Raw genomic sequence first — 19610 nt, forward strand, 5'->3', positions numbered from 1 at the left:
GAAGTTTAATAAAGGTTGTCAAATGTCATTTGGTGTGATGTGTTTATTCAAGTGGACCGGGACAATGTAAAGAATATGTACATAGAATGCATAGAAATTCCATACTATGGAAGAAAAATTCCTACTAGATTAACCCACTAAAATCTTGCCTTCCTAAATTTTTTTCAGTCAGTAATCCAACTGGAAAATAAAGCCTCAAAACACAGTGCCACTCAAACACACACATCCACACAGACGTTTTTCTGAAGAACTTACATATTTAGTTGATTCCCCCTTCCCTCTCCTCTTTTCCTTTCTTCAAACCTTTCCTCTTGATCTTTCTTCTACTTTTACCACCACTTTGACTTATGTTCTCTTTTTCTATTTCCCCGTTGCTCTATTTTACTTCTCCTCACTCTTTGTTCTCCTATTTCTCACTTCTTTCATCTTTCCTTTTTTCTATTTTGTTCCACACCTGCTTCTTGCTTCCTTTTATCAATGAAAGTCAGTTATGCACAATGTAATGTTATTGTGTTTATTGTTAATGTTTTCTTGATTAACCCTTTTTGTTCTCTCCTTTTCTTTCCCCGGTTATAAAAAGTAATTGAAATATCAAAAAAGAGAGTAAAGTTTACTATTTGTTAAAGCACTTCAGTGAGATTTAAAATTAAAATATGTTTTGCATTACGTTGTATGAGAGTTTCTAACAGTAAGAACTCAAAAATGTTGCAAAAATTAGTTTTATAATTTAATATGTTTGTAAATTCATTAATCTAATTAATGCTAAACTACTATTGTTGCTTTATATAAAATAAACATCTGTATGCGTAGAGATATCTATAGTCAACATTCTTTTTCTTCGGCTTTTTTTTTTTTCTTAAAAGGAGACTGTGGGCTCTTCAAATTTCATATATTTCTATAGTTTTCTCTATGTAAAGAACTTAAAACAAGTGTGATATATTAATTTATATACATGCAAATAAAGAGTCCAATAGTTTGCTATTCTGTCTCTAATGTATTAATTCAATGACAGTTTCCTGGTTATGATGCAAGAGCAAATTATAGACTGAAGTTAATAGTATGTCTGATGCTTATAAAGAAAGATTCTTATGAATGTAGTAAAGTCACTTTTTCATACATTATACTGTTTGAAAACGCTCTTCTTTTTAATGAGTTACTTTAGCAAATAGTTTTATCTTTTTCTGAGCATCAGTTGCCATCTTGAATAGACAAGTGTGCTGAAGATTTCTGATGTGCAGAATCTGAAAGGGTATGCAGTCAGGTAAGCTTTAGACATTATTTGACTTTACTGTTATAATTTCTCTTGAGCCAAGTGTGGGAGAATAGTGTTTGTCATATTTTAGTTGTGAAGCTGTTCAAACTCTTCCATATGTGAAAATAAGATGAGGCACCCCCTTAACAGCATAGGAGAGATAGAAAATAACAATGTGTTTTAAGAAAAAAGAAATGTCTTACTCTCCTTAACAAGGCATCTTGAAAGCCTCTCCTGCCCATGAAATCATTGCATGTACTGTGCTGGAAAATTCACAGACTGCATTTGCCTTCAATATACTTCACATAGTCCCATACATCAAACCAAAGCACATAGATTAGTAATTATCTCACTAAAATAACTTAGTCAAGGAAACTAATCACCACAAATAAACACAAAGCTAAATGACAAGCACCAAAGTCTCGTGAAACACAATCAACAAGGCCTATTGCTTCCAGTTTCTAAACGAAGCACGTTTATGTTTAACTATACCAATTTAAAGTCATCACTAAATTAGAATTGTGTGTTTAGATTGTATAAGCCTATCCACAAAGACATACTCAATAATCCAAGTATGAGATTATGAGTTGTTTATTGAGATGAAGAATGTAATTAAGTTAATGTTTTTATAATGAGTCAATGACATTTTAAACTTCCTTAGCAGCTGTTTTTAGTGCAATTTAATGGCGAAGTATACAAGTCCAGTATTCACTCATTTAGTATAAGTATTCCTTGAAACCTTTGAAAGTGTTTTCCGTGGTTGATTGCTTTTCTTTTTTTTTTTTTAATACATTTAACATGCAAGCATGTCAGTGAGTGTAGTAGCTGCCCATTCAATGTTTTCAAATAAGGTGATTATATAGTAGTTTTGTTTATGACGGATGTTGCTTCATTGATTTTGTTAAAGATTTTGTAATTAGATTTTTATTCTTTCTGGAAAATTGATTTGAGCTTTGATATCATTTTGTTTCAGCAGCTGTATTAAAGGCCAACATTCTCTCCTTTTTCAACTATTTTGATGGAATAGTCATTATCAAATCTGATGTAGTGTCATTCAAACATTAAGATTTTGACCATGCAGTTTTTAGTATCAGTTCTTTATCAAGATATGACAGAAACTTAACTATGGATCTTGGCTGAGAAGCAGAGGAGGAAGAAGCTGACTTACCAGTTGAGCAATGTGTCCTTTCATGCCATATGAGAGTCCTTGTAGATTTAAAAGTTTAGGTATCCATGACAGGACAGAAAAGAAATGAAATCTTCTCTTTCAGATTTTTCAGGTAGACCAAAGACTGTAATATTACATCTCCTTTCTCTGCTCCCCAGGTCTTCTGGTTTGTTTTGTAACCAATTGTTTTGCTTCAAAAGAAACTCAGTTTGTAGTCACTCTGCTCTTAATCTTCCACCCTCATCTGAGAATACAGTTTTAATGTTAGAAATTTTAGTTTGTTGTGGCTTTATCATGCCTTTTACTATGGCAGTTTGATGCTATTATCCCCCAAATTATCTAGATTTTCCTGGAGACCATCTATCTTCAAGGATCAGTCTTGTATTAATGACATGACTAGTTTCAAGTCTTTTTTCAGAGAGGAATCTGAATGTAAGTATTTGGAGGCACTCATTTTGTTTTCTCAAAACGTTTTCCAGAATAGTTTGACCTGAAAACATCTGTGGCACTTTTATAATTTGATAAATCTTTCATAAAATTCAGTGCATCCAAGTCTCAGATGACAAAGACCAAGACTAGTTGTAGAATATGACTTTAAAATGATATTTTTCCAGTGTATTAGAATGAATACTGTGGAGTTCTGAGATTTTTTTTTTCTCAGTTAGCCATCTTGACTCCACGCTTCCTGGAAATATAAACTCTTCAATCAGATATAGCCTACTTTATTCCCTTATGCACATTGTTAATGGACCACTGAAAAGTACCGATATCCATGATATCTCTGAATAAGCCATTGTAGTTCCTTTTCACATAGCAAACACTTTTGCAGACCTGGTTAATTCTAGACTAATCAATCCGCCTCACAAGCATATTATACAAGCTGATTGAGAGATGCATAACTGAATTTATTCAGGCAGATATGAGAAACCTTCTCTATATTCTAGTTCACACTTTAACCTGCAATGATTTCACAAAGTTAAGTTTGGAATTTTGGAAAAAGTAAAATTTCATGCCAGAGGAGATGATTAGAAAAATAAATTGGAATATAGGGAATTAGTCTGTCCGTCAAATAATATTGGATGCCACATTTAAACCTGGCTTGAATGAACATATTTCCATCCAGCCAGTTCTTAAAATGAGAGCAGCAATATTGTGAGAAACGGTAGCACCATATGAACGTATTCATTTTTTTTACTATATTTTTGGTATTGTTTTTTAGGTCTACTTCAGATTGTTGAAACTCCATATAACTGAAGACCACATTGCTGAGACGACAATATCAAAAACCCATTTCAGTGATTCATGGTAGCAATGAAGATCTTCTCAGGTTAAGTAACCACTCATCCAAAATGTAACAAAACCTAAACTGCAACATCCCTAACCCACCCATGTGGGGGGAGCTGCATCCCCCGCACCTCCCTAACTAAATATACCAACTCAGAGATTGTACTACAGTTGAAAAAAGGGAAAAGTTCACCATGTTGGATAACAGGTTAATAACCCCGAGAAGATGTTAATTGCTGAGGTGGTTTGCTGAAATGGGTTTTCAATATTGTCTCAACAATATGGTCTTTGCTTATATGGTGTTTCCACGATCTGAAGGGGTCCCTATTTTTTATATATTTTTTTCAGGTTATAAATATTTAACACTCAAGGTTTTTTTACACATCAAGGTTCAATCTGGTTTCAATGTTACTTGATTGTTGTTAGAGTATCCCTTTAAGATAATTAACTAATCAATGGAACATGGAGTATTTAAATGAAATCAGAACCAGGGTTGTATGTTCTGATGAAGTCCTGAGAAAGTGGGAAAGAAACCGTTCAACATGATGTGTTTTTAATATTAAACTTAGAGTTATAGATTCTTTAGTAGAAACATTATATATTCAAAGGGGTCAAATTTCTTCCTGATGGCTGCCCTGTACTATGTAGACCTCACACAGGTTAATGGTTTTCGATTTTGTTGTATGGCAACACACTTATTGGTTATGAACCTCCTCATCATCACAGGATTTTTACACTGATGATGGGCAATAGCTAAGAGTTAACAGACTAGTGAATGACCTTGTTGATGTTGCTGATGATCACCTTACATCCAATACAGTGTACTTGGCTCACTTGATCCACTATGTCAAGAGCTCTGCTAGGGGAGGTTGCTGCCTCTCTATACTGATTTTATCTTATCAGAAAAAACATAGAATATTACCTTCTGTTTTTTTTAACCTCTTCACATTCCATTTGGTGCAATTAGAGGAGGTACAAAGATAAATCAGAAGGAGAGCTGAAGAGCTTGAAGGCTGTCTTATAGCTGAAGACCGAAAAAGCTAATAACTGCAACAACTTTAGATCTCTGCACTTAGTCTTCTTACAGGAGACCTATACCTAGCACATTGAACATTAGATGTCCCCTTACTATTTGAAACTCTTGACAGAGTACCGCTCAGTAAACTGAACACAAGAGACACTCAACCATACCAGGAAACTTGACAATTTTGTATCTTAAACACCCTCATACCTACAAGATAAACTTCCTTCGTCAAACTCGGTGTTTCATTAATAACTTAAAGGAATTCAGTGACAACATGGGCACATGCATGTTCCAACATTTAGCATCTCTATGGTCATTCCTTCTTAAGCTTGTTCTCCAAACCCATGAACCTTCAAGACGGCACTTAAAGCTGATCCCATAAGAGCTTATAATCTACATGGATACCTAGTCACTTTCATCAACAGTGGTTAACACCAGTGGCACTTTTATAATTCAGTAAGAGCAATGCCACAGCAGAGAAATGAAGGAATCATCAATCCTTTGCTCAGAGTACACCACTCATTACCATAAAATTAACAATTCTCCTCATCCCTCTATCAGGGTTCATCTTGAACAGATTGGATAGTCTCCCTTCTTTTTCAGTGGTGCTGCCTTGTAAGCTGCATCTCTGATTCAATGTTCAGTGGGGCAGACTTACCATGGAAATTATTCTGCACTACTAATAGAGGTTAATGTAATTACATGAGGTCTTTTACATTTCAGTATGATAGTGTTTTCCTCTTAGTGTGTGTGTGACAAATGTATAATCACAAAACTTATAATATTTCAGTTTTACCACAGAATTTTTTTTTGATAGGATAATATGGCTACTTGATTGTGAAATAAAACCACTTAAACCAACATATACAATGCACTATATGGCAGGTTAATTTCCATTTGTTCCAGAACAGATGTTTGATATGGCAGCCAAATACTGCCTAAAACTGTTGACTTTAGGATATGTTTTCTTTTTTGTTATATAAATCTGTTTTACACCGTCAGACTGCTGGCTTTGAAAGGCATTGAACACATTATAATTTAAAGTACTGAACCAGATTTTTTTTCTCTCTCACACACATGAGGTGTGCATCCAAGTATCCACAAACAAGCCCCCAGACACACACTCACCTAACACAAATACTAAGATTCAGCTTCTCATGGAGAGCTTCTGTGTTGTATTGTCCACACACACACATTCAGCTATATTTATTCCCTTACAAACAGGCATATGGGCCTCCGCTGAAAATGGACATGCATCCAGTCAGACTATCCCGGTTAACAAATGTAAAATAAAAAAAAAAAAAATATATATATATACATATATATATATATATATATATATATATATATATACACACACACACACACACACTGCTTCACCATACTTCACCTTTAACATGACTATTTCCATAGTAATGAGATGATGCTTTTTCTCAAAAAGGAAAAAAAAACTAAATAGAGTAATTCTTTGAGTCAAGTCTTCTGAACAAATTGGGAGCCACTGTCATTTCCACAGACAGCACATAGATAATTAGCAATACTCAGCCAGCTGCAGTAAGACTTTGATTCTCCAGCAAGGGAATTTTCTGGGCTACAACCATTGTTAATAGATGACATTAGTGGGAGAGCAGGGCCTTCCAAGTTAAGGCTTCCGCATCATGCTAGGAACTTTACAAATCCCAGGCATGGTGTTTTGGGGAAAGGTATTAATAAGCTTCTGCACTTTGCCAAATATAAAAGTGCCCTGCAAACTATACAAGTTCTTCTTTTTTAATAAAGTATATATTTATGATGTTATGTAACATGAAGCATGAAACTTTATAGTTGCTACTATTAATGGTAATCTAAGGAAAAATGAAGTGTTGGCATTTTAAATTTCAATGATAATGATTACGACACTGGGAAAAGATAATTACAGCAAATAACAATATAATCTAATTATTGTAGTTTTTCTCTATGAAACTAAGTAATTCTGTTTTTAAAATCAAGGATGTAAACAGAATTATGTATAAGCTTTCTCCGTTTTAACATTTCTACTCACTGTGATTGATCAAACAGGAGATCACAGACACAGAATAAAATACATCACAGGTTAATGCTTTGGTATCAGATATTTTAAATGAACACCTTAAATAACATGCTGAACAGACAATCAAGTAATCTACATATTGTTTTTACTATTTAAATACAAAAAAGGTTGAACAGTAAATAATAAAATGTCACTGCATGCTTTGCTACTGCATAGGTATGCTACCCAAAGGTAATTAATTCATAAGGAACAGATGGCATGCATCCAAGGGCAGAGAAGTATGTGACAGAGGCTTAGTGGGTATTCTGGCAATGATTATTGTAATGCAGATAGAAACACTGGTGAATTGTTTTGCTGAAGGGCAGGAGAAAGTCAAATCTAACAGCTTTGCTTAACAAGAATGCATTAGTGTTCAATATAGTTGGGTTGTTAAACCAATTATATTAATAATGACTTTTGTTGTAGAATGTATTGGCTATGAGATTTGCGTTGTACATTTAATATATCCCATTAGTGTCACATAAGACACATTTTCCTTTTGAACCAGATTATAAACAGATGAAACACTAAAAATAATACAAACCATATCTGCAAAGTAGTGTGGTGGTGAGAAAAAGTATGGAAAGAAAATTAGTGATTTTTTTTTTTTTTAGTTAATACAAATGTTAAGATACCATGTAGTAATTACATAAGATTTACAAAAGTCATTGTGTTCACACCTCTCACCCTCTTAGAGCAAAACATCTGGACAAAGCCTAAAATGATAGGGGGGCAAATAGGGACAGATTTTAAATATTGCTCTTCCAAACTTACAAAGTTGATAGAATAATACATTTTGCATTAGCATGAATTTTATGAAGGGCTTAAACTCAAATATTTGTCATTATTTAATTACTTCAATCCTCAGCTATTTGCCAGAAAAGTACAGATTTTAGGAGGAACACACCAAAAAATATGAGGCAAAAATCTGGACATTCTGTGAAAATCTGTACAGTTGAGAGGTACGATTGCATTACAACTTGCTGTGAATTTAGTAGTTAAGAATATAGTGCATTTACATTCATAAGTCCATGCCAAATAAATATTATTCTTGTCATGTTCATTGATTTATGTTTGTTTCCATCAATTGATGCTAACTGAATTTGAAAAAAGCACACACAATATCCATAAAAAACTGTCAGAAAATATACATCTTTTCTGATGACTCAGGGTAAAAACATATCTGACAACCAAAGAAAGTTTAGTGTGAATTCAGAAATGCTTGCTTTCTTTCATTATTTTTCAGTACTTTACTGAAACCAATAAACTAATCTTTCTTTTACAAGGGTATAGTAAGTGCAAAATTCTTTCCCCAAAGGTGATTTTATTTAAGGAATGTTGATGTGCCTTCTCTTAAACAATTAATGTGGGATTAACATAATAGAATATGGTAAAATTTAGTCAGGAAGAAGCTGTTAAAATGTTATGATAAATGTGTTAGAACAGCAGTAGTTGCACATTTATTTCTGCAGTTTTAAAAATGTGTGGTCACAATGTTGTAAAATGCATGCATGATGCTTATTTTAGAATAAATGCTTAACATGTGTCATATATATATATATATATATATATATATATATATACACACACACACACACACATACATATATAGTGTCTCTATCAGTGAAAAGTAAATTCATCGAATACCTGTTAATCAACCCATTTTCAGTGAAATCAAAACTCCACGAATGATGATTACATCAAAATTTTTCCCACAGTAAGTAACCAGTGGGCTAATGTAACGACTCCACAACAGGAAAGTTTAAAACCCATCTTCAGCCCCCCAATACCCCCCCCCCCCAACTAAATATACTAACTCTGAGGTTGCACTACAGTGGGGAAAAGGGCAAATTCCCAAAGATGCCCCACAGTTACTTATCATGGGAAAAATGTTGATGTAATGATCATTCATTGAGTTTCTCTTTAGTTGAAAATGGGACGATGAAGAGGTATTTGATGTATTTACATTTCACTGATATAATATAGACCCATATATATATATATATATATATATATATATAGGGTTTATATTACAACAACAAATGACAATGCTGTTATATTGACCCCTAAATGTCGAATTGTCAAAACAGTGAACGTCCGGAACAGCAATTTTTTTCCCACACCCACCTACTTAAATATACCAACTCCGAGATCACACTACAGTGGAGGAAAAGGCACAACCTAGACAATGGCCTACTTCCGAATGTTCTCTGTTTTGATGGTTCAACGTTTAGGGGTCGATGTAACAGTGTTCGATCATTTGATCGTTCGTTGTTATAATATAGACATATATATATATATATATATATATACATATATTACATAGAGAGAGACACTTGCGCGTGCATGTATTTAGAATAATTTAGTATTTCTTTATGCATGTTATATATTTTAACTGGGGTAGAGTACTGATCCATGTGTACTATTTTCAGGCTCAAAAAATAAAGCAAATTTAGAATATAGAATAGTAGCTTATCAGAACACATCATCATCTCAAAATTAAAATAATATTCCACACATTACCCTCTATATAGTATTATACAATTTAAATTGGTTGAGAGTGCAAAGAGTATGAATACAACAGCAGGAAGCCAAGAGAGAGCTGAAAGAGGAAGGAGAAGTAACAGGGAGAAACACCCTTGAGAATTGTAGAGAGGAGAAAGTTTTGAGTTTGCTGATTTTGGAGTTGGAGGTTGTAAATGATAGATTATCTAAGTTCTAAATGTAATTATTAAGGGTGACGATGTAGTTGGGAATTACTATTGGTATACGAGGCCTCAATTAGATAGCAATTACATTGTGCCTGTTTGAAGAGGTTGTTTCTAAACTCTTGTAATTTTTTGAAGAACACTATGGATGTTATTTGTTCTAGAATTGCAGTCTAGACTGTAGACTTTTGGACAATGTATTGAGAATGAGAGATGTGTGCAAGGTAATTTAGTTTTTAGGGTTTGTAGGTATGGCTCAAATACAGAGAGACCTTAAGTTGTAAGAAGGAAGTGTTTCTCAAAGCATCTTGCCAGGTATGGAAAGGTTTCCACATAAATGAGCAATGTACCTAGCAGTAAGGAATTTATTTTTCAGATTTTGAGAGAGCTTTCTGTTGAGTAGTGCAGTGATGTTCTCTTCTAAGCATTCTCTTGTCCTTTCCTCTTTCTCGATTTTTTTATCTCACCTTCATCTGCATTGAATACCACTAAGTTCTAAAATACTTGATCACCACCTGCATACAAATTGTAATGTGCACTACCTGTTTATCTCTACGTTTTCGTGCTTATATGTGCATTTCTACCTACTTATCTAGTCAACATTTAGAATATTACTGAAATCTGGCAGTATATTCATAAGGTGATGAACATGTTAACAGGTTCAGTGGGTACATGGTTCTAATCCCCTGAGAGTGGGATGCTTTCCCACAATATTATACCTCACAACACTTTCTTACTATGAAAATCAAGGGCATAAATCATAAAAAACTATGCAGACAATCTCAAACTCTCATTCCTCTTCTTGATGTCATACGGGACACTGACAGGTGATCTCTGCCCCATGTACAGAGCCTTCACAAACACTATCTTGTCAGACCTACTGCACATTAACAAGTGCAATGGGGGCATACACACTTGCCTAAGTGATTTTAATCTCTTTTGAAAAATAAAAAGAACACAGTGGAGGTATAGATCTTTATTCACAGAGAATATCACTTCTTAGGAATCAGCTTCCTCTCCACATAAAGAAAAGCACTTCTGTTACACTATTCAAACAACCTGGACAAACAGATGGATAACCTCAAATTCTCCCCTGGTTTAACACCCTTGTCCTTCATAGATAGGGGCAACATTTAAATGTCCTGCTCTTCCCTGAGATATTCATACTTAAATATATAGTATAAACACTTCCGTGGAATGTATGGCTTGGCTTATAAATATCCTCCCAGACCAATAACCTAGCAAATACCTATGAACCAGCTTATAACTCTAAAATGTTTCATCTTCAACCAAACTGTATATTTTCTGGCACTAAAGCAATTGTCTACCCCTGCCTTCTAGAATATCAGTATTTAATTTTCCCGGAAAATCATTCCAAGAACAATACAGAATAATACAGTGTATTCACCAGATCATATTCATACTCTACTGATCCATTCTTTGACCAAACTCCAAGAGGATCAACTGTAAGGTATACAGCTTTACCAGAATAAATCTTACTTTAAGTACAGTATTCTCTTACATAGGCCTAGAAATGTAGTCTTATTAAAGTAGGCCTTTATCTGCATTTTATATTTCATATTTTATGTCCAGTTTCACCAAGTGTAGGATTGTTTCATAAGCGTATACAATGCTAAAGACCCCTAGTGCCTTTATATGTCTAACTGTACAAACCAAATGTGACCCACACATTTGATTTATATAGTCGGGTGCTTTACTGACTTCCTCTGTCCATCGGATACACAGGTGTCAGGTCAGAGATGAATTTCAGATTACCCATCCACTGGGTCAAGTTGCGCTTAAATAGGGATAGGGAGGAACTGCTTCACATGGATGGGGAGCCTTTTCCAGAGAATGGGAATTCTCTGAGAAACACGGCTGTCTCTCCAACATGTCCTATTTATGTCACAAGCAAAATTCAGGTCTCTTAATCTAGTAGTTCTGATACTGTTGGTTTTGCAGATGTGGAAAAGGTTCATGAGAACAGGCAAATATCACCTCTCAGAAGTCTAAATGATATGGAGTAAAGAGATGGGGCTTTGAGGAGATCAGCATTGTGTATTCTTTTTGTAATTGTAATTGCTGCAAGTGCTTTGTCAGGTACATACCAAAAGGATTATTATACTCTTTGATAGGTCTGATGAGAACTGAGTACAGTGGTATGATGACCTTTCTGGACCTAGATGTCATGCCCTTGCTTATAAGTTGATCATCATAGAAGGATTTTCTTACTGCACTGGATATATGTTGGTCAAAAGGCTAGGTTACTATCTACATGAGTTCCCAGATCCCTTAATAGCAAACTAACTTTTAAAACTTGTTTTTGATGATGTAGTTACCTAGTGTGGCAGCTATTCCAAAGGTACTATAATGAATTTCTTGGTATGAAGTTTTAATCCATGGCTTTGGCACAGAGTGTTCGTCTGTGTTTGACCTTCCTGAAGGGTGTTCTTGTTCAATGATTCTACCAGTTTGCAATCATCTGCGAACTTGGCTAGCCAGAGGCCTTTCACATTGGCTTTGACATCTGACAAGTGATGCCAAATAGGAGTGGGCCTAGGACAGAGCCCTGGGGGACTCCACTGGTGCCCCATCCTCTTTGTAAGTAACCTTACCGATTCCAACCTCCTGGGTCCCATCAGTGAGCTAGTTAGCTATCTAGCAAGTTATAAAGTGGTTTTTACCTAGTTGACAATGCCCAAGTGTGGTATTATATCGAAGGCTTTAGCCAGATCTAGGTAGGCAGTATGCATTGTTTTCCCCGTCATCCATTGCCTTACTGATCTTTTTAATGAAGTCCACCAGATTCATTAAGCATGCCCTTACTTTGACAAAGGCAAACTGGGATGGATCCAGTGTTCTGAGGTCTCCTATGTTCTTATTGATAATTTCCATGATAATTCTTTCCATGGCTTTGCAAATAAGATAGTCAGACTAATGGGTCTGTAGTTTCCAAGACCTGAAGGTTCTCCCTGTTTTAAGACTATAGTTAAATAATGATTCCAGGGGTCCAGATAAGTCTTATTTTAGACTGTTCAGAAGGCATCCTGGAATGCTATTGGGGCCCAATGAGACCATGTAATTGGCTTTAGTGAGTGAATCCAGTACATGCTCCCCAGCAGTAATTTCAGGAGGTATGTTTGAGGAAATTTTTTGGGGGTGGTTGGGAATGAGAGGGGGGGAGACTGAACTTGTCGGGTAACAGGTTTGATATATTGTCAGACTCAATGAATGTGGTACCATTAACCACCAGTTCAGCACACTGCTTTATATTGCCCTTGAGGTTTCTGACATAGCTATAGAAGGCTTTATATTTATCTTTTACCTGGGAAGCTATCTTAACCTCAGAGTTGGCTTTGCTTGACCTAATTATCCCTTTTAGTTGCCTATTTAGTTTGATGATAGAGTTATCTTCATGGGAATTACCCTTCCTGATTTCTGCCATAATTTTGTTTTCCTTTTGTTATATATCCTGTTTCATTTGGGATGCCACCAGGGCAGTTTGTTTCTGGGGCTAGTCCTGACCTTACTTCTGGTACTTACAGCAGCTTCTATGCAGATATTGAAAATGGTTATACAGAATTTCTGAGAGGAATTCAACATAGGCTGTTGTGTTCTCGGGGTTTGGAGGGGCATTAAATTTTGCCAAACCATTACTTAAAAAAAAAGGTAATTTGCCTTGGAATAGTTCCTAATTGTTATTGTTTTTTTATGTGATTATGGACTTTATTTTGATTTCAAAGGAGTCAGCTTTATGGTTGCACCTTACCAGGGAGGATGAGACATGGGGTGAAGGTGCAGTTTCCCCCAATATTTGTGAGCAACACGTCCAGTATGTTGGCGCCTTTAGTGGGCACATTCACTATTTGATCAAGGGTGTCTATATTTATAAAGAACAGAAATCTCTGTGCCTGTAGATTTGAGGCTATGTATGGTTTCTAGTTTATAGAGGGGAATTCAGGTCTCCCATGAGTAGGTTGGATGGCAAGTGTATCTATTAGGTACAAGTATCCATTCTGAGTGTCTTAGATCATGTATGTTGACCTATAACTGCCTAGGATATGGTACAGGATTCTGTCTATGGTGATCTGCACAGAGAGGAACTCCAGCATGTTATCATGTTTGACTACCCTAGGGTTGTGCTTGTTTTTGACGTATATTGAGACACCTTCAACTTTAGCCCTCGTCTGTGTAGCTACATGTTCTAAAAGTGTGGAAGGCACTGAAACCTTACACTTCTGGGGTATTCTCAGCTGCTTTTAAATGTGTCTCAGTATCTGGACTCAAGTGTTAGGAGTGTGACAAGGGCTTAGAGGGAGTTTTTGTTTTATTATTTAGGCTCCTGCCATTGAGCTGCAATATAGTGAAGTTCAGTTGAGTTGATTTTGCTATATTAGTAGGTTTGTCAATTTGGCATTGCCTAAAAAAGGCACTATGGGGGTGGATAAAATTTTAGCCAATATTCAAAAGCCTAGAGAGGAAAGGTGCCAATCATCCTTGGCAAATCAGCATGGTCTGTTAACCATATCCTCCCAAGCTGACAAATAATGGATCCCATTAGACTGACACCAGAAAGACAGCCAGTTGTTGAAATCATTTTTGCTCATATTTTGGCATAATCCTCAGTGATGGTAATATATTGCTCGATGCTAGGCTCATACCAGTCTGAAAGTGGCATAACATCTCTCTTCATACAGTGCAGGGAGGTACATCTCAGCTCATTTATACCTACATGGACAATGATGGATCATACTGGTAGCTATGGCATAATGATTTGAGTGCATGCATGATTTGGCAGATGCCAGCACCAGTTAAGCAATCAAAAGTTAGTTTCACCTTGTTCAACCTGGTAGAGGGCATCAGTGCATCTTACAATGAAGTCCCCCAAGATGAAAGTCCTTGATAATGTGTTTGTTTGTCTTGGGGGCTTACTGTTTGGGGCTCCACTGAAAGTGGCAGTCATGTGTTGTATAAGTGTTGTTTTTTATTGGCACCTTTGAACTTGGTGAGGCATAGCTTTGACAATGGAGGTCTAGGCAATCTTTATTGTTTAGCAAGATCGTTTTTAGGTTCATTGCTGTATTAGGCTTACGTGCCTCAGCATGTGCATATACACACACACACGCTCTGTGAGGAGGGTGTTGTAGGTGGGGTTTTGACAACTTGAAGTGTGCTCATATGTGAGACTTTAGCAGCCAGCATCACTGCATAAGAACACCTCCTGCATACTGCATTTGCTTCTTTAAGGATTATGCGAGTTAATTGCCACATTGTCTCAAGATGCCCATATCCACTAAGCTGGTTACAGAGAAGTTAAAAAATTGCACAGCCATACTGTCCTGTCCTTTGATTAGTGAGCTACAAAAGGGTGGTACATTGGAGTTTGAAGGTTAAGCGTGCTTTGTCAGTACAGACTAATAAGGGTGCTTTACTGGGGCAGATTATAACAAGCAACACTAATGCTAACTTTAATGAAATCTACTAAATCTGTAGGTATTGCCACTCAACGCCAAAATAGCTGTCGGTGCACAAGGTATTGGCTCTATACTGCTGCTTTACAGGAAACAGTTTTATGGACCATTCTACAAAGAAAGTTTGTTTCTAGGTGTTTGCTACTATATAGGGCACTGCTGTTGTACGTAACTGCACAAAACATAAACAGCACAGAAAGGAGAAGAAAAAAAAAAACTAATGAGCCTTCTGGCCAATAAAATGACTACACTACAAGTTTTTTGTACATTTCATAACTCAGACAGACCAGACAAATGTCTCCTGCCACAAGATGCATTAACCCAGCCCTCCTAATGTAAAAACAAAGTTGAAGACACAAACAAGTGCAATGCTAGCACAAACCACTTCACAGCTAGCAGGGAATACCTTGCTGAGGGCAATTTTAAGATAATTTTACAGAAACAACAGTAAGTGGAAGAACAATTAAAAAAAATCAGTGAAATGCATGTGCACACAGACACATACAAAAGCAGAAAACAGCAGCAATCAGTCAAATTAACTTATGCAAATGTGATTTAGCAATCAAAGGTAACTTTGCCTGGATGACACTGGATACAAGTAAAACACTTCTGAAATGTAGGCTAGGACTCCAAACTTTGCTGAGCTACAATAAAATGAGCAAGAGACAATATGTAGAAAAGGAGGTTTACTGATGAGCAATACTGGTTTGCTGGGTGGTCACCCAGCATCGGGAATCAATGGAAAACAATGGATGGGAAGAGTAAATAAATAGCTTATACTACAGGGAACAGAAATAAAATGGAGGGAGGAACTCTGGAAACCAGATTACCACAAGGGGTGGAGGCCAGAGACATAGCATTATAAAACCACTACAACAAAAGGGAACAAGCAGGCATCCAATCAAATAAAGGCAATATTGGACCTCTTTCAGAAACTTTAACTTACTTGTTAGTGGGGGATGGGGCAGACACAGAATGCAACTTTAAGCAGGTAAATAAGCAGAATATAAAAGCAGTGAAGCACAAACTAGAACAGAGACAATTCCCTTTCTATTAAAATTCTACTACAGTTTAAGGCACCAGAATATGCACAGTAATACTGTTTATGGAAAAAAATGCAGCTGTGAAATAAACCACAAGATTATGGCCCAACAGAATTCAAAATACAAATGGATAGAGCTAAGGCTTTCTAGTTGTGGAAATCTATGTGCAGAATATTTTTATTTATTTGACATTTGCTGACCGGGTTACTCTTACTGGGCAGATGCTCTTTTTCAGTGGAGACCCACTGTTTAGTGAGTGTAAAATAATGGCACCCATTTAGTTTTCTGAGTCCAAGCTCCACGGCAGCTTGATAAGCTGCCGTGAAGCAATGCACTTGTTCTCCTCAGCGGGCATTACTTTTACATTAATACCCTGCCGGAGAACGCTCGTCCTCTAGTCAGGGTACTGATGTACAGCAAGCCCATTCTCCAATACATAATAAACCACTATCATTAGATATACACAGGGTGCAGAGACTTTTATTCCAAAAGGTACAAGACGATTTGCCACATAAAGGAGAGCCTGAGATATTTGGCACTTGCTCAGCACAGTTCTCAGTCATTTTAAAAGAAAATGCCACTTATTCCATTTTTGACACCCACAGGCATTTCGTTCCATATGTAAACATGAGAACATTTTCTCAGAAAAAGTAATGAAGAGGAAGGGTCTTCATATGCACGAATGTCTGCATGGAAGCTGACCAAAATGGATGACTAAACAGGACACTGACATATCTGCATACACGGAATAACAGAAAAAAAAAGTTCTGGGTTTTTGACGTGTGTGTCATATTAGCACATCTACTCATGCTAACGGTGGATATAAGGTGCAAGTAAGGAGCCTGAGCTTTACAGACTGGCTGGGTGCATAGGTATCCTGGTGGACACATCACACTTGTGAGAAATACTGCAGCAATGATCTTATGATGAATATTATGTAACACACTGCCATGACAAGTGTCATCTTCTGAATATCACTTTAATGGATTTTTGAAAGCTGAAGTATTTGGTTTTATCAAGGTGTTGGTTATATTTCTAGGCCACGCATCTTAATGAGTTTTAGTGAATGGGTAACCTATACATCACAACCCTGACTGGAGAACAAACATTCTCCTTCGGGATGTTAATGCAAATCATTAAAGATGTAAATAGATTAAAAAAAATCAAACAATCTGCCTTTATGGATGTCTGTAGGTAAGAGCAAGAGAAAGATCACAAGGATTTTGAACTGGAAGAAAGAGTACTGAAGAGTAAGGATGAGAGGGAGCGAGAGAGAGAGCAAAGTCTTCAGACTGCAACAGACAGTCTTTCAGCAGCATTCCCTTAACAGTAAGTAATATGAAACTGTAATGCCTAGCATTACTGTTTGACTTCAATTCTTACTACTTTACCAGCAAGTCCATCATTCTAGAAACAACATGAAACTGATTACATGTATAGATCTGCAATCGTGAAACTCCACACATCTGCTGGCCTCAAGACCCAAACAGTGAAAGTATTGAAATATGATAATAAATCTAAGTTGACTTCTCTGCTTAATCTACCAGAAGCACATCGGTGTCAAGCAGAGATGGAACTCAAACCAGAAGAAGATAAAAATCAGGTAGCAACTGAATGTGCCAAAAAAACAAAAGAAATACTATAAGGTGAAGGACCAGCTGAGAAGGAATGAAATGTGAAAAATGCATAAATATAGTTGCAAGTATAGAAAACTTCTGGTAGAACCTCATATTGATCAGGAACAAATGCAGGAATGGATAAGGAGACGCAAATTCAAACCCAAGAGATGAAAGGTTAATATTGGCAGCCCAAGATAGTGGGAAGCATACACGTTGGTTTACAAAGTCCACTGAACATGTGGGAGAAACAGACAAATGTAGGTTTTGTAAAACTTAATTGAAACTTTTGCACACCTCATTGCTGGTTGTGGCATACTAATGGCAAAATGACTGTATACTAAAAGGCATAATGTGGCAAGACTGTTGCACTGGGGATTATGCAAACATTATAGTATTAAAGTAGCTTGAAAAAGACTAGAAACATGAGCCACAAAGCATCATAGAAAATTAAGTCTACATCACATGGGATCATCCATAACCAATAAAGATAGATGCTAGAAAACTGCATATACTGGTCCAAGAAAAGAAGACAAAAGTAGCATTGAAATCGCCACACTCAGCGACTACAGTGTCTTGGTACATGGAGACACAAAGTCATAAAATATCAGGATTTGCAGGCAGAAACTAGAGTAATGTGGAAGAAAGATACCCAGATAGTTCCAATAGTAGGAGCAACAAGCCTTCTTAAAATGATTCTACAATCATATTAAGATATGCTACCAATACATGTAAACTCCATACGAATTGCAGAAGGAATCATTACTGGACATACTGTAGGTGCTGCGAAGAGCACTTCTGGCTGACATCAGTGAATGAAACAATAGTAATTTCATGAACTTTAATCACACTTTGACTTAGGAATGGAGTCCATTCCCATCACAGTAATAGAAACCCAGATATTTGGAGAAATTACAAAAGGGACAACACAGTACTATATGACAAGAACAAGTAAAGAGGCAAGAACAGGTGAGGGAGACAGACAATTACACTACATTGCATTCTATTATTTCTTTTTTTTTTCATTCATTTGCACACAATGAAATACATATGGTGTATTAGCTTAATACATTAGCTCTAAGGCTGTGTGTGTGTGCGCGATAGCTCACATGCATATATGTAGACATTAAATACTTGCATTACTGATATTTTGGATGGAAAACAACCCTCCCCCAAGAAGAATTAAATATACTACATCAAGTATCAGAAATGATAACCTCCTCAGAAAATGTAATCTTCATGAACTACAAATATTCCAGAGACTAGGTTCAAAAAACATTTGTTTGAGTTTAATAGTTTTGTCTTTATAGAGCTGAATATTTGATTTTTATATAGATGCCATTGAGATGTCATTTTTTTATATATTAAGATTCTTCTGCTTACATAAAATAGCAACAATCTTTCTTAAAGGGACAGTCCCAGGGGTTTTCTGTTTTGATTCAGTCTTTGTTTACATTTCAAGATTTTTGAAAACTAGTCTACTATAGTGACTTTCTGACCTGCTAGTAATTCTATAGAAAGCAAGTGTGCGACATAAAATTGGAGCATTAGTAGACATGCACTTCTGTTCCTTTTTCAGCTTCTAGATTAATATGTGCTGATTTCTGACTACTACTAGACAAATGCACTATTTTTTAAGAGCGGTCTGCTTGTACATCTGTAGAAGCATGAGTGATGCAAAATTTAAAAGTTAGTATACAACGATGTCCCTTTTCCCTGGCACAGCTTTCTTTATTTTAAATATGAGCCAGGAGCTGGGGGCATAGTTCCCCAATCCAGTGCAAGTCATAGAGGAACACAAATCCAAAGAATAGTTTATTCTGGGAGATGAAACAAGACTGGAACATATTTAAAAGTAAAATGACACTGTGGGTAGAAATGAAAGTGACGTGTCAAAGTGGTGTGACTTCTGTCTAATTTTAAACACAGGGATTGTCCCTTTAATCTTTTGATCTAGATGGAGAATTATGCAGTGA

The sequence above is a fragment of the Protopterus annectens genome, chromosome 15.part0 (genome assembly GCF_019279795.1).
Source record: "Protopterus annectens isolate FY-2018-M chromosome 15.part0, PAN1.0, whole genome shotgun sequence".
NCBI lineage: Eukaryota > Metazoa > Chordata > Ceratodontiformes > Protopteridae > Protopterus > Protopterus annectens.